This window comes from Heterocephalus glaber, unplaced genomic scaffold (assembly GCF_053883595.1).
Source record: "Heterocephalus glaber isolate CG9 unplaced genomic scaffold, H.glaber_assembly_v1.0 deba00001537, whole genome shotgun sequence".
Classification (NCBI taxonomy): domain Eukaryota; kingdom Metazoa; phylum Chordata; class Mammalia; order Rodentia; family Bathyergidae; genus Heterocephalus; species Heterocephalus glaber.
Window position 1 is genome coordinate 4,582,237 of NW_028258332.1, and position 25,284 is coordinate 4,607,520.

Sequence of the window (25,284 nt, forward strand, 5' to 3'; positions counted from 1 at the left end):
CGTCAAATTTCACTAGACGCAAAGACCAAATACTTTGCCGCACCCTCCTCCCGAGATGATCATGGTCCCCTGCTGTAAGAGTAACAAATAACCTGTTTGGCCACAGGTGTGTTCATGGTGACCCTTGGCTGGAGATACTGACAGCACTTCACAGAAAGCCCTCACACAACAGTGACCTCAGCCATAACGGTGGAGCCTGGAGGACTTCAAGGACCACTGCTTGGCCACAGTCAGTATGTGGCTCTTACCACCAAGAGCAACTCATGGTCCAAGAGGCTGCTACAGTGCCAGCCATCAACTCTATATGCTGTACAGCAAGAAGGGGAATAGGGAGAAGGGGAGAAGGATGCTAGTCTCAATTTTATCAACCCTTTTTAAGAAAATGTCCCTGAAATCTTCCATATTCGGAGCACGGCTCAGTCCTGTGGCCAGGCCTTGTTGCAAGGGGTGATGGGAAATGTAGTCTTTGAGCTGGGAATACTGCTGTGCCAGGAAAGTAAGGATTCTGTTACCAACAGACGAGCAAGAAAGACACATTGTTGGGCTGTTGCCACCTCTACCTCCAAGTACTAGTGCGTCAGCTTCTTCGAGGGCCACGGGACCCTTCTGGGATTAAAATTGCGTGTGGCTTCTAAGCGCTCCTGGGGGTCAAGTGTCCACACTTCCCCAAGGGCTCTTCGAGGGAGCGTCTGGTCCCTGTGTCTGCGTGTCACCAAGCCTGGGGCAGCTCTGGCCAGGCGGTCCTTCTTGCCCTGGGGTGAGGACGCGCATGTTTCCTGTGGTGTCTTCACCGGAGCTTCCTCCCCAGCTCCGGGCCACTGAGTTCTCAGTGCTCACTGAGCCAGGCAGCCTTGCTGAGCCGGGCACTGGGGACGCAGCATCGGACAGCAAGGTCCCGTTCCCATGGTGCCTTGCTCTGGGAGGAAGGGGTCTCCCTGAAGACCTGGGGAAAGCGTTCCTTGCGGCCGGGTGGGTGGGATGGGGCCAGGAGGGGAGGGGAGGTCAGAGCTCCAGGGGCCCAAGGCCCGGGGGAGGGACCACTTCAGGGTCAGTGACTGGCGTCAGATGGCACCAGTCAGATCCACGCCCCTCTGCACCTGTGACCCTCCAGCCCCCCTTCCCCATCCTGAACGGGGAAGGGAAGCGAGGGCAGCAGCAGCAGGGCACAGTGTCAGGCAGGGTACCTTGGGAAGCCCCAGAGAAAGCGACCACGGAGTGGGGCCTCGAAGGAGCGAAGGGCGAGGACCCTGTGCGGGGCTGGGAAGAGCACTCCAAGCTAGGGCAGAGGCTGTGCAGGCCAGAGGCAGGCACTTGATGAATCATTTCACTGAAGCAGAGAGCGAGGGAGTGGAGATGAAGTCTGGGAGCTGATAGGAGCCAAGTTCACAGGGCCTTAGAGGGCGGAGTCAGGACTTCCGTGAGACAGGATAGCCGACAACGTGTGCGTGGCGAGATCTGACTGTGTCTTCTTGTGCCCTCTCTGGTTAACTTTAGTTCTTGCCAGACAAAAATACTTGATAAAGCTGAAATGAAATTTTGAGATTGAATTGTAGTTTTGCAGTTATTGATGAAGAATTGATTTGGTTATTTGAGAACAGAACATTTTTATTTGTAAAAGAATAATATTTTTCCTTCCTTACACTTTGAAAGTTTGGGATAGTGTAGCCACCCAGGGTTGATATCTGGAAGGCCGGTCCCACATGATGAGCCAGGCAGCGAGGCCACTGTGCAGCTGTGCGAAGACTGTGTGATCACTGTCACTGTGACCTCAGTGGTCAATGGACCCTTTATGGATTTCACGCACTTCTTAGACCCTGATCTCTGCTTTTGGCTGTTCTCTAATTACATGACCTCCAACTCACTCCTCCCAGCAAAGAACAAGCTGTGAAGAAAGCAGCACAGGCAATGCGGTGTGGCTGTGAGACTGCACACCCCTGGGGCTCCATGTCCCATTGTCCCTGCCCCAGCAGATCTGAGGCCATTGGAGCTTGGGTTCCCCGGCCCAGATGGGCCTTTCAGGCTCAGGGAAGTGAGTGCAGGTTGTTAGAGGGGGGGTTTCAGCTCTAGTCCTTCTGTTCTCTGTCCGGAGTATAGGCTGGCACATTGGGCATATCCGGCCAGGATGCCGGGCCACCTGCAGAGTGATGCACCCCGCAGCAATCGCAGCAGAACATGGGGCTCTGTAGCAGCCAAGAGCCACACACAGAGCTCTGAAAGACAGGCTTGGTACGTTGAAGGGCCCTGTGGTGTGTGGAGCATGCTGTGTTCCTCTAAGTCTGACCTGGGACAATGAGTTGAGATCATTCAATCAGAGCCTCCTCATATTTCCACCTGGCACAGCAATTGTAGGAGGTGAACGCTCCTGATCCAAGAACCCCACAGGCAATTGCAGCTGGCTGTAGCCCCATAATGCACCAGCTGCAGGAGGCTGACCTGTGCTCAGAGCTTTGGTGACTTGTTGCTTCTAACTTCAGATTCTATCAGAAGCCAGAATGAAAATGCTTCTCATGTGCTGAAAACAGAAACAAGATGATGTCATTTATCCAGATGGAAGGAAATTAAAAGCAGTCTACATATCAGAAATGAATGAGCAATATGGTCTTTATAGATTTTTATTAGTTTTCTATGCAGCGCAATACCTAAACTAAGTGGTTTAAACCAATAGCCAATTATCACCTCCCAGCTCCCTGACACAGGCTAGGCAGGGTTCTCTGTGCAGGGTCTCACAGAGCTGGAATCAAGGAGTTGACCCTACAAGACTCTTATCTGGAGCTGCATGAAGGTCACTGGGGTCTTTCAGGTTGCTGGTCAATTTGATTCCTTGTAGTTGCTGGACCAAAGTTGGGTATTTGGTCAGGGGGTCCTCTCAGCTCCACAGTTTCCCTCAGGTACTAGATAGAGGCTGTTTGCTAAGTCTTGTAGGTGGCCCTGTTCTGAAATATAATTCTTATGGTTTAGATCTAAAATGGTCCCCAAAAGCCTTATGTGTTAAGAGACGGGGCTTTTGAGTAAAACACCCTAAGGATTAATCAACTGGTAAGTTCATAGTTAAATGTATGATTAAGAGGTGATGCCTGTTGGAGGTAGGTCACCAGAGGCCTGACCTGGAGGGGTGTATTTTGCCCCCAGATCCTCCCTTCTCTTCCTACTTCTTCACTGCCATGAGATGAGGAGCTTTTCTCCACTATGCTCTTCCATCATGCCATTTTTCTTTCAAAGTAGCCAACCATGGGCCAAAACTATGAGTCAAATTATGCTTCTCTTTTTTTAAGTTGCAGATGTTGGGTATTTTGTCCCAGTATCAGGATCATGACCAATACAGAAAATTGTTACTGAGAGTAGGGTTGTTTCTGTGACTGCACTTAAATATGTGGTTTAAAAGTCTTTAAAACTGATCTTCAGGAGGAGTTTTAAAAGTGTTGGAGATTAGTCAGAAAAAGCTTTAAAATGATGTTAGCAGAGCTTGATGGACAATTCTTGTCAGAGCTCAAAAAAACCATATGCTGATAAGAATGTGGGCAGTAAAGGCCACACTCCTGAAAATTCAGATAGAAATCAGGACTATAATCAAAACTCAAATAGGAGGCATGCATATTTCATTATGACAAGGAATTTGTTTACATTTTGTCCATATCCTAAGACTTCGTGTGAGGCTAAATTTAAAGGTAGTGGACTAATTGATCTGGTGGAAGAAATTTCAAGGCAGCTCAATGGGTACTGTGGTATGGATACTGCTGACCACTTTTAGTCAAATTTACAGTGAATATCAGAGGAAAAGACAGAGGTAAATGATTTTAAAAGTTCAGTTTCACCAAAAAGGAAGTGTCTGCAAAGCTGGGGCCAAGGAGAGCATAGTTGCTAAAAAGATTAGCATTAAAATACTCAAGTACATTGTACCAAGACAATCATAAAGATGGCTTCATAATGAAGATCTCAGGTATTGGCCAGACTCCATCTTTCACAGGCTTGAGGATATAAAAGCATAACACTATTAAAAGACTTTGCTCTGGAAAGAGAGCCTTAGGGTAGCTTACTTATTCAGGGATGTCTAGGAAAGTGTTTCCCCAAATTCAAGTATTCAGGCATTCTGAGGCCACTGCAGCCATTGTCCAAGGGGACCAGACCACTGCTTTAGCTAGAGCAGACCTTGGCCTCATCCACGAGGTGCTAGGTTTGCAGGCATGAAAAAAATACAAAAATTGCAAGGTCTGGAGGCTTCCACTCAGATTTCAAATGAAAGCTTGGAAGGGAGACAATGTACCCCCAAGTGGATGATGCATAAATATATGAGAATAAAAACAAAGGTGCAGTGGAAACCCCAGAAAGTTAAAGATGCCCAAAGCCAGAGCATCTACCAAGGGAGGCCAGAGACAATAAATGGAGCCAGTTGGAGAGAGGGACCATGTGGGTGGCCACTGGCAAGGATATAGGGGTGAGGCCGCCAAAGCTCTTGGAGTTCACCTCTGCTGTCCTGCCCCAGTTACCAGGCATAAAACTATAGGATTTAATGTTTGCCCTGCTGGGTTTTGGTCTTGCTTTAGTCCAATTCTTTTCTATCTCCCTATTCTTTCCTTTTAGAATGGGAATGTTTACATTGTAGTATTGTATGATAAAAGTATTTAACTTTCTTTTTGATTTTCACCAAGCCTCACAGCAAAGAGTTTACCTTGAGTCTCATAGGTGACTTTGAACTTGAACTTTTCAGCAATGCTGGAACTGTTAGGACTTTGGCAATTCTTAGAAATGGACTAAATACATTTTACATAATGAGACGGGGGCCAGAGGTCTATTGTATTAATGGAAATTTGAGATTGGGTGATGCCAACCATTCAGAAGCTGGCCGACAGGAAGAAAGTGTTTTGCTCTCAGTGGAGTGGGCTGGCTGCAGCACCGGGAGCACACAGAAGCACCATGGCTGGTCAGAAGTATGGGCAGGGCCATTTACTGTGATTTCCATCAGAAGGAGCAGGTGAGGCAGGGTGTTGGCTTCAGATTGGCTGCTTTGAATAACTTCAGGAGGCTCTGGGCATGGAGGCTACCCTCGGTATCTGGTACTGACCCTGGGATGGTTAAGGCAGATGCACAATGGGCTGGAGTGTGCTTGGGCTATGGGTTCTGGATTAGTTAGTTTTCATTTACAAGTTTTCCTCTAGGCAGGATGTTTGCTTCATTAGGAACTGGTCAGCCCTAGGAGGAATAGACTCTTTGGGGCCACCAAACCTCAGATGTGAAAACATCAGAAAACTAAAAACTTGGCTAATGCACCTCCATCTTCAAAGACAGCAGCCATTCATAGAAACCTTTTCCTTCCATATTCTCTGTGTTCTCCTTCTACCACCAGCTAGGTCAAATTCTTTTGGTAGGGCTCATGTGAGTAGATTAGACCTAATTGTAAAAAGTTTTTCCCAAGTAACTCAAAGTCAATTCATTAGTAACCTTAATTACATCTGCAAAGTATCCTTTGCTACCTACATGACATAATGATAGGCATAGTACCTATTGCATCCACAACCCTAGGCACAAGGATAGAGAATCTTGATAACCATCTTAGAATTCTCCCACATATGTAACAGGGAGAGTAGTGTTTATTCACTGGCTAATATTTGGAAAAATACAGAAAACCACACGGAGAGAGATAAGAACCACTGATAATTTTATCATTACTACTATATTTTCCATTAAAATCCGTATTATCTTCACAGCTAAAATAATGTTCCTAGTTCTGTCCCTTTGAATTTCCTAAAAGTTTCACCATATGTTCTTTGAAATAGAAGTTCTCATCTGCTGCACTGTAAACCTTTACTAACTAATCCCTTAGTGTTATAGTTAAGAGATTTAAAGGCTCTGTTAAGATTTATGATTTTTTCCTTCAGAGATATTCCTAAAAATAGGCTTACTAGATCAAGTCTTACAATTATTTCGATTTACACTCCCAACAACAGAATCTCACCTCTCTCTTTTCATTCTCCCTGTTTCCCTCTCTTCTTTTCAGAATTTAGTTTTCAGTAATGTAGTACAAAGGGACGAAAAGCATCCCGGCCTCCTCACTTTTCCCCCCATGAACGAAGAACCCCCCTTCACCATCCTTTTCATCTACACAGAGCCTCCTGGTTATCAAATCCACTGGGAACATGTTTGATTATTTATCGTCAATTGATTACTAGTATGGGATTATGAGAGAATTAACTCACTGAATGGTGTGATTTGTGGAATCCCCACTAGAGGTCCAAGGAAGACTGGAGCTGCTTTTTCTTCTCACACCCCCTTCCCAGGTTTGCTGAGTCACCCGCTAATCCCTGCACCCCCAGAGGTGTGGATTCTCACTTAAGTTCACTCGTTGAGCAGTTTCCCTATTTTGGTTTCCATTAACCTCCATCTCTCTGGTCTATTCCTTCACTACCTGCTTGTAATTTTCCAAGGTGACCATTGGGAGTATAAAGGAACTCAGTTTAGTGAGTAAGATTTGTTTAGTTTGCCCCATTCTGGAAACTTTACATAGTGATAGGTGTCTTCTCCTGAAGCCAGAGGCTGACTGCACATGACACATTTTAATCTTTGCCTTCCCAGCTCTGTTCAGACTGGATCTGAGTTGCAGGAATTCTTTTTTTTTTTTTTTTTTTTATTAAATTCTTTCATTGGTACATTGTAGGTATACAACACAATTACATTTCTCATTGGGAACTGTACCTTTACATAATGCATCTTGGTTCTCATTTTTTCCCCATTCCTAGCCCTCCCTTTACCCCCTCCACCCTTCCCTATTTACAAAGACTTTATTTCCATTTTTTCCATTTCTCATCATCTTTCCTTTCCCTTCTTTCCTTTCCCCTGCCCCTCCCACTACCCCTACCCCTTTGGACCTTTTCTTCCTATTTTGCATTATCGATTATTCATTCTAATCATGGGTACATTTTAGGTATATAATATAATAACATTCATCATTGGAAATTTGCACCTTTACATAGTCTCTCATGGTTCTTATTTTTCACCCTTGCCCAGCCCTCCCTTCAACCCCTCCATTTCTCCCTATTTACAAAGATTTTGTTCCTATTTTTCCATTTTCTTATATTAATCCCATTCCCTTCTATCCTTTCCCCTAGCCCTCCCACTTCCTTCCCCTTTGCCCCTTTTCTTCCTATTTCACATTACCTATTATACATTTTAGTCCTTATTTACACTTTCAGTTTCTCACACCAGAGAAACTATTCAGTATTTATACATGTGTGTCCTATTTATTTCACTTAAGAGTATTGCCTCAATGTGCATCCACTTAGCTATAAATGTCTCTAATTTCTCATTTTTTATGGCTGAGTAGTACTCCATTTTATAAAAATAACCACATTTTCTTTATCCAGTCTCCAGTTGATGGGCATTTGGGCTGTTTCCAAGTTTTAGCTATCACAAACTGTGCTGCTATGAACATGGGTGCACATATATCACTGTGGTATGATTCTTTTAATTCTTTGGGGAAGATTCCCAGCAGTGGAATAGCAGGGTCAAATGGGACTTCCAGTCCTAGTTCTTTGAGGTATCTCCATACTGATTTTCACAGTGCTTGCACCAGTCTACACTTCCACCAGCAGTGGAGCAGGGTTCCTCTTTCCCCACAGCCCCGCCAGCACTTGTTATTGGTTGATTTCATGATAGCAGCTGTTCTTTCTGGAGTGAAGTGGAATCTCAGCATTGTTTTCATTTGCATCTCTCGAATGACCAGTGATGTTGAACATTTTTTCATGTATTTATTTGCTATTTTTACTTCTTTGTATGAGAAATGTCTGTTCATTTCAGATGCCCATTTTCAGATTGGGACTTTAAATTTGGGAGGTCTGATCTTTTTAAGTTCTTTATAGATTTGAGATAGTAGACCTTTGTCTGAGGAAGAGCAGGTGAAGATTTTTTCCCACATTGTGGGTTGTCTCTTCACACCGCTGGTGGTTTCTCTTGCTGTGCAGAAGCCTTTTAATAAGAAGAGATCCCACTTGTTGATTGTTTGTGCTAGTTCATGGGCAACTGAGGTTTTGTTCATAAAATCTTTTCCTACACTGATGTCTTCAAGGGTTCTACCTAACCTCTGTTCCAACTGGTTCAGAGTTTCTATTTTAATATTTAGATCTTTAATCCATTTTGATTTTAGTTTAGTGCATGGTGAGAGATATAGGTCTAGTTTTAATCTTTGGCAAGTTGAAGTCCAATTTTTCCAGCACCATTTATTAAAGAGGCTATCTTTCCTCCAGTGAGGCTGTTTGGCTCCTTTATCAAAGATGAGATGGCTGAATGTGTCTGGAGTTGTTTCTACCTCTTCTAATCTGTTCCACTGGTCCTCAGGTCTGTTTCTTTGCCAGTACCATGCTGTTTTTATCACAGTATCTTTGTAGTATAGTTGCAGCTTGGGGACTGTGATACCCCCTGCCATGTCTCTGTTACCTAGAATTGCTTTTGCTATTCTGGGTCTCTACTTCTTCCAAAAGAATTTTTGGATTGTTTTATCAAGGTCCATGAAGTATGCTGCTGGGATCTCAATTGGAATTGCATTCAATCTATATAGCAGTTTTGGAAGTATGGCCATTTTCACTATATTAATCCTTCCTGCCCAGGAGCAGGGGATGTCTGTCCATTTTCTGATATCATCTTCAATCTCTCTTTTCAGAGTGCCATAGTTTTCAGAGAAGAGGTCTTTGATTTCTTTTGTTAGGATGATTTCTAGGTATTTCAGTTTTTTGGATGCTATTGTGAAAGGAATTATTTTCCCTATTTCTCTCTCAGTGAGTCTGTCATTTGTGTAGAGGAAAGCTATTGATTTTTGTGTGTTGACCTTGTATCCAGCTACTTGACTGAATTTGCTTATTAAGTCTAGAAGACTTTTGGTGGAGTTCTTGGGGTCTTCTATATAGAGTATCATGTCATCTGCAAAAAATGACAATTTGACTTCTTCATTTCCAATCTTTATTCCTTTTATTTCTTTCTCTTGTCTAATTGCTGTGGCTAATGTTTCCAGAACTATATTGAACAAGAGTGGTGATAGTGGACATCCTTGTCTTGTTCTTGATTTTAGTGTGAAGGATTTCAGTTTTTGCCCATTCAGTATGATATTGGCTGTTGGTTTTTCATAGATGGTTTCTATCAGTTTGAGGTAGAGACCATCTATTCCAATTTTTTGTAGGGTTTTTATCATAAATGCATGTTAGATTTTGTCAAGTGCTTTTTGTGCGTCTGTGGAGATAATCATATGGTTTTTGTCCTTGGCTCTATTGATATAGTGTATTACATTGGTTGATTTGCATATATTGAACCATCCCTGCATCCTTGGGATGAATCCCACTTGATCAGGGTATATGATCTTCTTGATGATCTTCTGCATTCTGTTTGCCAGTATCTTTTTAAGGATTTTTGCATCTATGTTCATTAGTGAGATTGACCTATAGTTCTCTTTTTCGGTTGGGTCTTTCTCTGCTTTGGGGTTCAAGGTGATGCTTGCTTCTAGGAATGAATTTGGGAGTATTGCTTCCCTTTCAATTTCATTGAAGAGTTTAAACAGTAGTGGCAGCAGTTCCTCTCTAAATGTCTTGTAGAATTCAGCAGTGAAGCCATCAGGGCCCGGGCTTTTCTTAGTTGGTAAGTTTTTAATTACATTTTCAATTTCATTGGTTGATATTGGGTTGTTCAGAATTTTTAGATCTTCTTGGTTCAACTTTGGTAATTCATATGTATCTAGGAATCTGTCCATTTCTTCTGTGTTGTCCATCTTATTGGCGTATAGGTTCTGGAAGTAGGTATTGATGATCCTCTGGATTTCTGCTGGGTCTGTTGTAATTTCACCCTTTTCATTCCTAATTGCATGGATTTGGGCCTTTTCTTTCCTTTTTCTGACAAGGTTGGCTAAGAGTTTGTCAATTTTGTTGATTCTTTTGGAGAACCAACTCTTGGCTTCATTGATTTTTTGTATCATTCTCTTAGTCTCCATTGCATTGATTTCTCCTCTGATCTTTATAATTTCCTCCCTTGTTTGAACTCTGGGGTTGTCCTGTTCTTAGTTGTTTAATTGGGCTCATTATGTTTTCCTAATATGCGTATTCACTGCTATGAATTTCCCTCATAAGACTGCTTTCATTGTGTCCCATAGATTCTGATATGTTGTATTGGCATTGTCATTTAATGGAAGGAACGGTCTGATTTCTTCTTTAATTTCCTCTGTGTTCCACTGGTTATTCAGAAGTGTGTTGTTCAATTTCCACATGTTTATGAAATTTTTCCAGTTTCTTTTGCTATGGATCTCCAATTTCATCACACTATGGTCTGATAATATACAGGGGATAACTTCAATTCCTTTTCACTTACTTAAACATGTTCTATGTGTGAGTATGTGGTGTATTTTTGAGAATGACCCATGTGCAGCTGAGAAGAATGTATATTCTGATTTTGTGGGGTGGAAGACTCTGTAAACATCTGTTAAGTTCATTTGTTCAAGAGTTCAATTGAGTTCTAGTATTTCATTACTTATTTTTAGTCTAGTTGATCTACCTATTTGTGACAGTGGGGTGTTGTGGTCCCCCAGTGGAATTGTATTAGTGCATATATGACTTTTCATGTCTGTTAGTATTTGTTTTATATAGTTGGGTGCACTAGCATTTGCTGCATAGATATTTATGATTGCCATCTCTTCCTCTTGGATTCTTCCCTTTACAAGGATGTAGTGTCCTTCTTTGTCTCTCTTCATCAGTGTTGGTTTGAAATCTACTTGATCTGCCAAGAGGATAGCTACTCCTGTTTTTTTTCGGGTTCCTGTCACATGGAGAATTGTTTTCCACCCTTTAACTTTCAGTCTATGAGTTTCCTTTTGAATTAAGTGTGTTTCTTGTATGCAGCATATTGTTGGATTTTGCTTCTTGACCCATTCTGCCAGTCTATTTCTTTTGATTGGTGAATTGAGACCATTAACATTGATGGTTCTAACTGAAATATATTGACTTGTCATTGCCATGACTTTTTCTTTTTGTTGGGTTCTCCCCCTTTCCATTTACTTTCTTGTCATGCCAGATGGGTTCATTCTGCTTTGCTTCCTGGAGTTGTGATCCTCAATGTCTGTTCCTAGGGTATTGTGTAAAATTCTTTGGAGTGCTGGTTTGGTATTCACGAAGTTCCTAAGGTGCTCTTTGTCATGAAAGTATCTTATTTCTCCATCCATTTTGAAAGATAGTTTTGCAGGGTACATCAACCTGGGTTGGAGGCTGTTTTCTTTTAGGGCTTGGAATATGTCACTCCACACTCTTCTTGCCTTGATGGTTTGTGTTGAGAAGTCTGCTGTGATTCTGATTGGCTTTCCTTTGTATGTGATGTGTTTCTTTTCTCTAACTGCTTGTAGAACTTTGTTCTTCTGTTGAGTTTCTGGAATCTTAACAATTATATGCCTATGTGTAGATTTCTTTTGATCAAGGCTATTTGGAGTCCTATATGCCTCACTTATCTGTATGTCAGGCTCTTTTCCCCTGGTTGGGAACTTTTCTCCCATTATTTCTGTGAAGAAATTTTTTATGTCATCTGCACTCTCTCCTCTTTCTTCATTGACTCCAATCAGTCTTATGTTATTCTTCTTTGCATCATCTAGCAGCTGCTGGATTGATTTCTCATGTTTCCTTATAATTTTAAAGCAATTTTTCTTTTCCTGGTCCCTAATTGCAATCTTATCTTCTATATCTGAAATTCTGTCCTCACATTGGGTCATTCTGCTGTGTAGACTTTCAGTGGAGTTTTTCATCTCCTGGAAGTCTATTTGCATCTGTTTTATGGATTCCATTTGTTTCCTCTGTTGGCATTCCATCACGTTCCTGAGCTCCTCTCTAGATTCATTAATCATGTCTTGCACTAGGGGCACAATTTCTCCTGTTATCTGGGAAATTATTTCTGATTTCATTTTTTCCAGATCCCCTTTTGTTGCCAGTTCAGTGGGCCCAGGTGGTTGAGTATCAGAGTGTTCCATCTCATTTCCCTTTGGGGTTGTTGTAGGTGATCTAGAAGTCTTGTTTTGAGACTTATTTACATGTTTTCTCATTTTGACTGGGGGAGGGCTGTTGGTGGCTGCACGGATTACCTCCTCTGAGCTGGGAGAGATGGGACAGGGGCTGGGAGCAGCGGTAGGGATGTTGGCCCAAAAGCCCTTTCCTGTGGGCTGGGAACAGTGGGAGGTATGGTGGCTGGGAAGCCCCTTCCTCTGGTCCAGGAGCAGTGGGATTGTGGCTCAGAAGCCCCTACCTCAGGCCCGGGAGCAGTGGGAGGGATGGTGGCCTGGAAGCCCCTTCCTCTGGACCAGGAGCAGCAGGACAGAAGGTGGCCCAAAAGCCCTTTCCTCTGGGCTGGGAGCAGTAGGAGAGATGGTGGCCGGGAAGCCCTTTCCTCTGGACCAGGAGCAGTGGGACGGTGGCTCAGAAGCCCCTACCTCTGGGCTGGGAGCAGCGGGACTCAGTACTGTGGTTTGGTGGTCTGGTGTCCTCTGCATCTTTGTTGTGTGGAACCAGGTGGCTGTACAGAGGAGCGGCGTGGGGGGGGGGTCTGATGGATTGTTGCCAGGGCACGGTCTGATTTGGGGTGTTCAGTGTGACTCGGGACCTCGATAGGAGTGCGCAGACCTGCCTGTCTACAGTGGGCTGATTCGGCGTGTTCTGTGTGACTTGGGACCTTGGTAGGGTGTCCAGTTGTAGGAATTGTTACATCAGTGGATACTAATTGGCCCACAGACTCCTAGGGTCAGAGACCATAGTGAAGGGGGTTTTGAAAAATTTAATCATGTTTTCCATGAACGAAAACACTTTTACTCTGATGGAACCATGGACCGTATGAAAATTTGATTTCATGGCTGCTAGGATTACAGTAATTTGATACTTAAATGTTTTTTACATAGATCAGGGACTTGGTATTTATGTATGACAAATACAAGTGGGGGAACAATTTATCATCACTTCGTAAAGTTTTATTCACCTTTTCATTACCTGTACGACACCTAGGGGACTAACAGTGGGTTCCACAGGGCGTGAAGGTTGAGGCCCTGTAGTGTGAGCCTCTCTGCAGAGGCGGTGTGAGGTACTCCAGCAAGGTCTTGTTAGGAGATGCTTTCAAACTGGAGACCCCCTCTTTTCAAAGCCCTCGTTCTGCCAGGGCTGCTGTACATTGTGTGAGATGGGAGCTGTGGAGCAAGCCTGGAAAATTGGGAGTCACAACTAGCAATTCATTAATTAAGGTCCCTACCACCTCAATTATCAACTGCTTTCGTGTGCCAGCTCGGGAAGCTCCCATGGTTCTTCCTGCCAGTAGACCTCTCAGCAAGAGAGATCAGAATGCTCTGAGTGGGTATGAATGGCAGTGAGTTTTTATTTCTGGCAGGAGTTCAGCCTCATTAATATTCAAGAGTTGTCAACAGTTCTCTTCCAGGTCCAAACCATTAGTTATGCTAGCGTTGATCATTGTTCTAACATGAAGGGACAAATCTGCCACTAATTTAGTTGTTTACATCATCTTCTAGAGCTTACTTAGCCCAGTTCACACCTTTCACATCCCACGTGAAGGGTCTCTAAGCAGGAGACCTCCACACTGTCCCTGCACCTGGCAGCTCTCGCTAACATCAGATTAATCTCAAATCTCAGCTCAGTAATTTCTTCTCTTCATTACATGAGGTTTATATCACTCTAAACTGTGCTACAGCAAGTATTTTAGCATGAAGTTTTAAGGGTCAATAGTGAAAATCCTTTTCTCTCCTGTCTGAACTAGGAATCAGCTGAGAAAGAAAATAGGTGTTAAGCACTGGACACCAAACTTCATGAATATTGTCCTACATTATTTTGGTGGAGAGCAAAATGCAGTGAAGCCTGTAAGGAAGCATGCTTGCTTCCATACCCTTTACTTGGAATCCACTCATCTAGTCAGGAAAGGCCCTTCCGGGATGCTGAGGAGTGGGTTGGTTCACGCCATTTGTAAAGAATGACGGCATGGAAGGTACCATTCCGTCCTGACCAGGCTCTGCTGACTACTTCACCCAGAGAGAGTGCACTGCCACTCGCCTGGCTGGAGTGGGGTGAAGGGCCAGGTGTGGCCCTCCCAGGGGGCTCCTCCCTAAGAAAGCACAGGTGAAGGGTAGTACAGGGTCTGCCAGCTTCAGAAGAGGGTTCAGGAACCAGTAAGCCTTTGTAGTTTTTTTTTGCTTATTTAAAAGTTAATATTTATATATATATATTTATTGGTACATTTTAGGTATAAAATACATTTACATTTATCATTGGGTGTTTGTACCAGAACATGATGCATCTTAGTTCTTATTTTTTCTCCCATTACCTGTGCACCCTTCACCCCCTCCACCCTTCCCTATTTACACAGAGTTTGATTCATTTTTTTTGTCTCATAATTTTTCCTTTCCCTTCTTCCCTTTCCCCTTCCCCTCCCACCATCCCTAAACCATTGGACCTTTCCTTATTTCAAATTATCAATTATTCATTTAATCATTTTCATCCTTATTTACACTTTCAATTTCTCACACTGGAGAAACTATTCGGTATTTACACTTGTGTGTCCTATTTATTTCACTTAAGACTATGGCCTCAATATGCATCCAGTTAGCTATAAATGTCTCTAGTTTCTCATTCTTTATGGCTGAGTAGTACTCCATTTTATAAAAAAACCCATATCTTCTTTATCCAGTTTCCAGTCGATGGGCACTTGGGCTGTTTCCAAGCTTTAGCTATTACAAATTGTGCCGCTATAAACATAGGTGCACATATATCGCTGTGGTATGATTCTTTTAATTCTTGGGGGAAGATACCCAGCAGGGGAATAGCTGGGTCAAATGGGACTTCCAGTCCTAGTTCTTTGAGGTTATCGCCATACTGATTTCCACAGTGTTTGCACCAGTCTGCACTCCCACCAGCAATGGAGAAGGGTTCTTTTCTCTCCACACCCCCATCAGCATTTTTTATTGGTTGATTTCTTGATAGCAGCTGTTCTTTGTGGGGTGAGGTGGAATCTCAGTGTTGTTTTTATCTGCATCTCTTGAATGACCAGTGATGTTGAACATTTTTTCATATATTTATTTGCTATTTTTACTTCTTTGAGAAATGTCTGTTCATTTTGGATGCCCATTTTGGAACTGGGTCCTTGAATTTGGGGGGGTCTGATTTTTTTTCAGTTCTTTATATATTCTTGATAGTAGTCCTTTGTCTGAGCTACAGCTGCTAAATAATTCTTCCCACATTTTAGGTTGTCTCTTAGCTCTGTTGGTAGTTCCTCTTGCAGTGCAGAAGCTTTTTAATATGATGAGATCCCAGTTGTTGATTCTTTGTGCTAGCTCCTGTGCTATTGAAGATTTGTTCATAAAGTCTTTTCCTATGACAATGTCATCAAGAGCTCTACCTAACTTATCTTCCAGCAAGTTTAGTGTTTCTGACTTAATATTTAGATATTTAATCCACTTTGATCTTGGTTTAGTGCATGGTGATAGGTATGAGTCTAGTTTTAATCTCTGACAGGTTGAAATCAAGTTTTTCCAACACCATTTATTAAATAGGCTATCTTTCCTCCAATGAGGGTGGCTGGCTCCTTTGTCAAAGATGAGGTGGCTGAGTATGTCTGGAGTTGTTTCTGCATCTTCTAATCTATTCCACTGATCTTCAGGTCTGTTTCTTTGCCAGTACCATGCTGTTTTTATCACAGTAGCTTTGTAGTATAGTTTCAAGTTGGGGATTGTGATACCCACAGCCATGTCTCTGTTGCCTAGAATTGCTTTTGCTATTCTAGGTTTCTTCTGCTTCCAAATGAATTTTTGTATTATTTTCTCTAGTTCTGTGAAGTATATTGTTGGAATTTCAATTGGCATTGCTTTGAATCTATATAGTAGTTTTGGAAGTATGGGCATTTTTACTATATTGGTTCTTCCTACCCAAGAACAAGGGATATCTTTCCGTTTTCTTATATTCTCTTCAATCTCCTTCTTCGGAGTGCTATAGTTTTCAGTGTAGAGGTCTTTTGCTTCCTGTTAGGTTGATTCCTCAATATTTCATTTTTTTAGATGCTATTGTAAAAGGAGTTACTTCCTGAATTTCTCTATCAATGGGTCTGCTATTTGCATATAAGAAGGCTATTGCCTTTTGAGTGTTGACTTTGTATCCAGCTACTCTACTGAATCTGTCAATTAGGTCTAGATGACTTTTGATGGAGTTTTTTGAGTTTTCTATGTAAAGTATTATATCATCAGCAAATAATGACAGTTTCACTTCTTCCTTTCCTATCTTTATTCATTTTATTTCTTTCTCTTGTCTAATTGCTATGGCTAATGTTTCCAGAATGATATTGAACAGGTGTGGTGACAGTGGGCATCCTTGTCTTGTTCCTGATTTTAGCATGCAAATTTTCAGTTTTTGACCATTTAATATGATGTTAGCTGTTGGATTTTCATAGACAGCCTTAATCAGGTTGAGATAAAGATCTTCTATTTCAATTTTCTGTAGCATTTTTATCATGAATGGGTGTTGGATTTTGTCAAATGCCTTTTCTGCATCTATTGAGATGATCATATGGTTTTTGTCCTTGACTCTGTTAATATAGTGTGTTACATTTATTGATTTACAGATGTTGAACCATCCTTGCATCCCTGGGATAAATCCAACTTGGTCAGGGTGTATGATCTTCTTTATGACACTCTGTATTCTGTTTGCCAGTATCTTGTTGAGGATTTTTGCATCTATGTTCATTAAGGAGATTGGTTTGTAGTTCTCTTTTTGGGTTGTGTCTTTCCCTGGTTTTGGGATCAAAGTAACACTTGCTTCCAGGAATGAATTTGGAAGCATTGCTCCCCTTTCAATTTCCTTGATGAGTTTAAAGAGTAATGGCAATAGTTCTTCTTTAAATGTCTTGTAGAATTCAGCAGTGAACCCTTCAGGACCTGGACATTTCTTTGATGGTAAACTTTTTATTACATTTTCTATTTCACTCATTGTTATTGGGGTGTTTAGAATTTCTATATCTTCCTCATTCAATTTTGGCAATTTGTATGTATCTAGGAATCTGTCCATTTCTTCTGTGTTTTCCATTTTATTAGGGTAAAGGTTCTCAAAGTAGGTATTGATGATTCTCTGGATTTCTGCTGGATTTGTTTTGGCTTCCCCTTTTTCATTCTTAATTGCATAGATTTGAGCCTTTTCTTTCCTTTTTTTTTGATAAGGTTGGCTAAAGGTTTATCAATTTTATTTCGTCTTTCAAAAAACCAACTCTTTGATTCATTGATTTTTTCTATTGTTCTCTTAGTTTCCATTGCATTGATTTCTGCTCAGATCTTTATAATTTACATTTTTGTATGAGCTTTGGGTTTGTTATGCTCTTCTTTTTCTAGGAGCTTGAGGTTCTGCATTAGGCTATTTAACTGAGTTCTCTCTGTTGTTCTAATATGGGCATTCACTGCTATGAATTTCCTGCATAGAACTGCTTTCAGTGTGTCCCACAGGTTTCTGTATGTTGTACTGGCATTATCATTTACTTGTAGAAACTGTCTAGTTTCTTCTTTAATTTCCTCTGTCACCCATTGATTGTTCCGGAGGGTGTTGTTCAATTTCCATGTGTTTGTGGGAGTTTTGTGGTTTCTCATGTTATTGATTTCCAATTGTATTGCACTATGGTCTGATAATATACAGGGGATAACTTAGATTCTTTTACATTTACTTAGATATGTCTTATGAGCTAGCATGTGATCTATTATGAGAATGACCTGTGCATAGCTGAAAACAATGTGTATTCTGATGTTGTGGGGTGAAACACTCTGTAAACATCTATTAAATCCATTTGTTCAATAGCTTGGTTCAGTTATAGAATTTCATTGTTAATTTTTTTTCTAGTTGATCTGTCTATTTGTGATAGAGGGGTTTGAGTTCCCCCACTACAATTGTATTAGTGCTTATTTGGTTTTTCATGTCCATTAATATTTGTTTTGTATAGTTGGGGGCATTTGTATTTGGTGCATATATATTTAGGATTGTCATCTTTTCCTCTTGGATTGTTCCTTTCACAAGGATGTAGTGACCATCTTTGTCTCTCTTAATTAGTTTTAGTTTGAAATCTAATTTGTCTGCAAATAAGATTGCTACGCCTGCTTTTTTCTGGGTTCCTGTCATGTGGAGAACTGCTTTCCATCTTTTTACTTTCAGTCTATGGATTTCCTTTTGAGTTAGGTGTGTTTCTTGTATACAGCATATTGCTGGGTTTTGCTTCTTAATCCATTCTGTCAGTCTATTTCTTTTGATTGGTGAATTGAGGCCATTAACATTGATAGCTACAATTGACAGATATTGACTCATCCTTGTCATGATGTTTTACTCTCATTGGCTCTTTTATTTCTTATTTTCCCCCCTTTCGCTTTAGTGTCTTACCTTGTGTGGTGTCTTCTCTCTGCTGGGCCTCATGGAGTTGTGACCTTCATTGTCTTTATCTATTATATTGCTTAAAATTGTTTGGAGTGCTGGTTTGGTGTTCACGAAATTTCTCAGGTATTCTTTGTCATGGAAGTATCTAATTTCCCTATTGATTTTGAAAGATAATTTTGCTAGATACAACAGTCTAGGTTGGAAGTTATTTTCTTTTAGGGCTTGAAACACTTCACTCCAGGTGCTCCTTGATTTGAGAGTTTGTGTTGAGAAATCTGCCATGATTCTGATGGGCTTTCCTTTGTAAGTGATTTGTTTCTTTTCTCTAACTGCCTGTAGAATTTTGTTTTACTATTGGGTTTCTGGGATCTTGACTATTATATGTTTAGGTGTAGATTTTTTTTGGTCATGGCTAGTTGGAGTTCTATATTTCTCACTTATCTGTATGTCCAGTTCTCTACCTCTGTCTGGGAAGTTTTCTACTATTAATTCTGTGAACAGGTTTTTTTGTCAGTTGTATTTTTTACTGTTTTTTCATGGACTCCTATGAGTCTTATGTTATTCTTCTTTGCATCATCTAGCAGCTGTTGGATTGATTTCTCATGGTCCCTTACTATCTTTAAGAAATCTCTGTTTTCATGGTCCTTAACTGCAATCCTGTCTTCTATATCTGATATTCAGTCTTCAGATTCTCTTAGTCTGCTCTGCATGCTTTCAGTGGAGTTTTTAATCCCCTGAATATCTGTTTGAATCTGTTTTATGGATTCCATTTCTTTCTTATGTTGGGTGATCATATTTTCCATTTTTCTCTTATCCTGGGAATTCATGGCTTCCAGCATGTTTCTGAGCTCATCTATTTTCTTATCTGTTTCTGCTCTAGAGCTTCTAATCATGTCTTTCACTCGGCTCACCATATCTGTATTTATCTGGGAGATTATTTCTGTTTTGAAATTTTCTAGAGCCTCATGCATCTGCTTTGTTACTTCCTGTGCTATCAGTTCAGGGTGCCAAGTGGTTACTTATCAGACTTTTCTACCTCATTTCCCCCAGAATTTCCTTTTTCTGGTGTGGAAGCCTGTGTTTGTGCCTTGCTTAAGTGTCTTCCCTTTTTTTTTTTGGTCTTGGTTCAATTCCTGGGTTGATATTGCTTAATGCAGGTATCTTTGTTGCTTGTGTTTAAAACCCTTGTGGAATGATTGCTTTTCAGAGGTGTCTTCCAGATATAGCTTGTGTTTGGGTTGTGAGACTCTAATGACTCTGAAGCTATTTTATTTTTCTTATACTCAGAAGGAAAACTAGTTAGATCAATCACAACATGTTAGCCCAAATGACTTAGTCAGCAATACCATAGCATCAAGCACAACTTAGAAAATGACAATTTGTTGTAGTTATTCATCTATCACTTTTAACTATGTGAGTTAAATTAAAACCAAGGACCAACCCAACATGTTTATAATGAATAAACTCTTCAATATAGGATCTTTCCCCTTCAGGGTGGGGAGTTAAAAGGAGTTGGTGAGGGAGGGACAGGTAGAAAGAACAGGTAAGATTAGCGATGAGGCCAGAAGACACAGAAAGATCACACAAACTCTAAGAAGTTGTTAAAGGCAACAGAGAAAGGCAGAATGAAAGAACAAAGATGTGAATAGAATCACCTAACAGCAACAGGGAGGCTAGATACCAAATTTACTTTCCTTCAAACCTAATGATAATCAAGAGAAGGAAAAAGAGAAGAAAAAAAACAATAAGGGAGATATCCAAATTCAGTGCAGAAAGGAACAAATGGGGAGATGAGGAGCAATGTGGGACAGTGAGAGAATGAGTGAGAGGGAAAGAAAGAAAATATAAAAGAAAGAAAAGAAAGAAAAGCAAAACTTTATAGAGTAGAAAAAAAGTAAAAATTAAGAATGAAAAATAAGAGAAAAAATTTTTTTTCTTTTTTGCAAATAGCAATAGAAATTATGGGCCTCCTTCAGGGCATGTCTCTGCTGTCACAGTAGGCAACGTAGGAATCCGTGTGCATATACAAGTCAATGAGTCTCAGCAAGCCAGCAGCAGGCCAAGTACAGTGGTCTGATGTGCCTTTATTGTAGAGATTCTCTTTACTTTTTTGCTGAGCTTCAGTTTTCATTGAGCCTGTGAAGCCCTCTTTCTGTTACTAACTTCTGCTCTATCTTGTGGTGTTCAGGACAAGGGTCTTTATAATCTCCTATGCTTCCCCACCTCCATCCCAGGATCCTAGGGCAGAGAAGCTCAGCCAGTCCTAGCACCTGGAAGGAAGCTCCCCCGCTGCCATCCTAGGCTCCTAGGGCAGAGAAGGTGAGCTGGTCCCAGCACCTGAAAGGAAACTCCCTGCCTCCATCCCAGGCTCCTAGGGCAGAGAAGCTCAGCTGGTCCCAGTACCCAGAAGGAAGCTCCCTGCCTCCATCCCAGGCTCCTAGGGCAGAGAAGCTCAGCTGGTCCCAGCACCGGAAGGAAGCTCCCCTGCTGCCATCCCAAGCTCCTAGGGCAGAGAAGGTGAGCTGTGTGGGCACCAGAAGCACCACCCCCCTACGGAAATGAGAAGACACATAAACAAGCCTCAAAAACAGACTTCCAGATCACCTACAGCAACCCCAAAGGGAAACAAGATGGAACAATCTAATACTCAACCACCTGGACTCTCTGAACTGGCAACAAAAGAGGACCTGGGAAAAATGAAATCAGAAATAATTACTCAGATAACAGGAGAAATTGTGCCCCTAGTGCAAGACATGATTAATAAATCTAGAGAGGACACAGATTAAAAAAATAGAGGATCTGAGGAACATGATGGAATCTCAACATAGGAAACAAATGGAAACCATAAGACAGATACAAACAGATTTCCAAGAGATTAAAAACTCCATCGAAAGTCTACACAGCAGAATGAACCAATGTGAGGACAGAATTTCAGATATAGAAGATAAGATTGCAATTAGTGACCAGGAAAAGAAAAATTGCTTCAAAATTATAAGGGAACATGAGAAATCAATCCAGCAGCTGCTAGATGAGGCAAAGAATAACATAAGACTGATTGGAGTCAATGAAGAAAGAGGAGAGAGTGCAGATGACGTAAAAAAACTGTTCACAGAAATGATGGTAGAAAACTTCCCAAGCAGGGGAAAAGAACTTGACATACAGATAAGTGAGGCATATAGGACTCCAGCTAGCCTTAATGAAAAAAAAATCTGCACATAGGCATATAATAGTTAGGATTCCAGAAATCCAACAGAAGAACAAAGTTCTACAAGCAGTGAGAGAAAAGAAACAAATCACGTACAAAGGAAAGCCCATCAGAATCACAGCAGACTTCTCAATGCAAACCCTCAAGGCAAGAAGAGCTTGGAGTGATATATTTCATGCCCTAAAGGAAAACAGCCTCCAATCCAGATTGATGTACCCTGCAAAATTATCTTTCAAAATTGATGGAGAAATAAGACACTTTCATGATACAGAGCACCTCAGGAACTTCATGAATAGTAAACCAGCACTCCAAAAAATTTTAGACAATACCCTAGGAAAAGACAATGTGGATCACAACCCCAGGAAACAGCAGAATGAATCCATTGGGCGTGGCAAATTAAATGCAAAGGGGGAGAATCCAACAAAAAGAAAAAGTCATGACAAGGCTTTTAAAACTTTTGACTTCATCTCCCTAATAAGTGTATAATTCAATCTTATTATTGTACTGATTAGTATTTTTCTGATTCTAGAGTTGTACACCATTCCTTGTGCTATACTGGCTATTTACCATTTTCTTATGTATACATTTTAATTGGGTTGTCTATTAATGAGTTCTAAGAATTCTTTATATATCCTGGTCATAGGTCATATGCATTGTAAATATGATCTGTTTAAGGACTACTTTTCATTTTAATGATGTCATTTAAAGTTCTAAATTTAGATGGAATCTCATTTATCAATTTTTTTCTTTTATACATCATGTCTGTTGTATCCTAGGTAGTTCTTGCCTACCCTGAATTCATAAATATTTTCCCTTATAATTTCTTCTTAAAGTTTTTTACTTTTAGGCTTTCTTATTTAAGTTCATAGACCCCTTCAAGTTATTTTCATGTATGGAAAAAAATGGTTGAGGTTAATTTTTTATATATGGATACCAGGTGTTCTAGTGTCGTTTGCTGAAAACACTATCTCTTCCTCGGCTCTTGAATTGAGTTTATATTCCATAAAATGATAATGTTAAATAATCTTTCAAAACTCAGTGGACCAAAGATGTGTGGTTCTATTTCTAGATTCTCTGTTTTATTCCAATGATCTATATGTCTTTCCTTACACCAACACTGCCTTGATTACTGTAGCTTTAGAAGAAGTCTTAAAATTAGGTACTAAACATCTTCTAACACTATTTTTGTTTTTGTTTTTGTTTTTAACTTTTCTATGTCCTTTGCACTCCTACATAACTTTTAAATTTCAATATCCAATTCTTCATTTACAGCAAGTGTACACAGACCTGAATTTTTATATATACCTTGTGTTTTCTAATCCTGCTAAATTCAAGTACAAGTTCTAGGGGCTCCTAGAGATTTCTTAGTATTTTCTCTGTAGATGATCATTTCATCTACATATAAAGATTTTGCTTCTGCCATGCCAATCCTATCCTAGTTGTGTCATTTTATTGCCAGACTGTTTTGATGGGGACTAGGTTTCAAAGTTTAATGGGCAGATAAAGAGTGAGCATATCTGCCCTTGTACCCCACCTTAAAGAGAAAGCATTGTATCTTCTCCATTCATATAAGGCATTCTCGCTGGAAGTATGGAGTACATGTCTTTGATCTGTTGAGAAGGTTCTGTTCTACTTCTAGTCTCCTGATAGCTTTTACCATGAACAGCTGTAGAATTTGGTCCAATACTTTTTCTCCAACTAGTGACAGGATCATATGGCTTTTACCTTTCCTCTGTTAAAATGATGACTTTTGGGGGTGGATCTTCCAATGCTGAATTAACACTGCCATCCCTATAACAAAACCACTTTCTACATCCTGCCAGATCTGACTTCTAATAGTTGTTTCGTTAAACAAATTTCTATCTATGTTCATACTTTTTTCTTCTATTATCTTTATCCAGTTTTAGGATTAGCACAATGTTGAGTTCCTAAAATGAGGGAAGAAATGTTCCTTCTTTTTTCTGCTTTAATTGTTTGATATAATTTATCAGTTAAAATGTTTATGAGCCTGCTGTTGTCATATAGGTAGGTTTTCAAGCTAGGAATATACTTTCTTTAATAGGTGCTATTCAAATTTTATATTTCCTCCAGAGTTAGGTTCATTAATTTGTCTTCCAAGGTACTTCTTAGAAGTTGTCCAATTAATTTCAAAAAAGATTTTTGTAATATGCTTTCTATATCCTTTTAAATTCTGTAAAATCTGTGGTAATGTCTCCTAGGTCTTAATATTGTAATTTAAAAAATGTATAACTGATATTATGTAACAGGAAGAAAAGGTCTAAAAGAGCAGGGGAAGTGGGAGGGGTAGGAGAAGGGAAAAAAGGGAAAGGAAAAAATATGAGAAGAGGAAAAAAAATGGAAACAAAGTCTTTGCAAATAGGGAAGGGTGGAGGGGGTGAAGGGAGGGCAAGGGAAGGGGAAAACAAATAAGAACCAAGAGACTCATGTAATGGTACAAGATCCCAATGATGAATGTAACTGTATTTTATACCAGAAATGTACCAATAAAGTTAATGGGGGAAAAAAATAGCATACAAGTCAGAAACAAGGTGACTTAAAGGGTGTTAAGAATCTCATCTTGTTAGATTGGTCCAATCAATCTTGCTTTCTCTCTCTCTTAATTTTAAAACTACATCCATAGTACCATGTAACAAGAATCCTTAAAATTTTGAAAATGATTTTTCATGGCATATTTTTCCATAATACAAAATAAAAATGTTATTGTCGTAAAATACATTACTCATATCAGTATATTACAATTCAAGCTTATCTTCTCAGTTAAATGTATTGGTCTTTAATAACATCGGCAATACATATCAAAAAAGACAAATCTGACTTACATTAGGTAAGTGTTTCCTACTATTGAATTAACCTTAAATTAATTATGAAATAAATAACAATTTATGGGCAAATTCAAAACCACATTTTATATATCACATTTAGCCTGGAGATAAAAATGTATGCATTAAAATGAAGATTGAAAGGCTGGGGATTTAGCTCAGCGGTGCCGTTCCTGCTTCGCAAGCACAAGGTCCTGAGTTTGATCCCTGGTACCGAAAAAAAACCCTCCTGTGCCTCTGTAGTGTGGGATCAGGTAGCAGAAAAGCCAGAAGGCCAGAGGCGTGGGGAGGGTGAATGGACCTTGGAGGCGTCCGCCGGGCTAAGCGGACCTCACCGTGGCGTGGGCGTGGCCCCGGGACCACGGCGGAGCTCCAAGCTGCTTGTCTCTCCTGTCCGGTCGCAGCTTAGAGAGCCTTTGCAGTTTTTAGAAAGCAGATTTGGAAGCTTTTGTCCATAAACACAGATTTAACTAGAGTTGACTTAATCCACTCCGTCATGCCCTAGGACCTTTGCATTTTCTCTTTGTCATCCTCTTAAAAGAGGCCTCCTGGGTGTCGAAGGTGTGATCTAAATACACAGAGAATGTTTAAATTTAAAAATTGGTACAGAAAAGACACGTTGCCGTTTATCCTCCACAACACTCTGCTTGCTTGGCACACCTTGACCCTTCGTTCTTGCCGCTTTCTGAAGCAGCTCTGGAAGTCCTCTTCCTAGGTGTGACCAAAAATACGGTGAATGCTGCTGCCAAGTGCTGTCCACAGCAGCTCAGGAAAACACGGCTGTGTGTCCTCATCTGCCCTGTTCAACAGATCTGGCCCTGTGTGACTTCTGGCTCTTCCCCAAAGATGGAAA

At 40.7% G+C, this 25,284-nt stretch overlaps 1 long non-coding RNA gene across 7 annotated transcripts in view; it reads left to right on the plus strand.

Moving 5' to 3' along the window:
* LOC101717515 (uncharacterized) overlaps positions 1-24,323 on the plus strand; it is a 40,396-nt gene extending 16,073 nt beyond the window's left edge. For all 7 annotated transcript variants that reach the window (XR_015442173.1, XR_015442175.1, XR_015442177.1 and 4 more), the window contains one exon: positions 1-24,323. This is a non-coding gene — a long non-coding RNA (uncharacterized LOC101717515).
* The last annotated feature ends 961 nt before the right edge of the window (positions 24,324-25,284 follow it).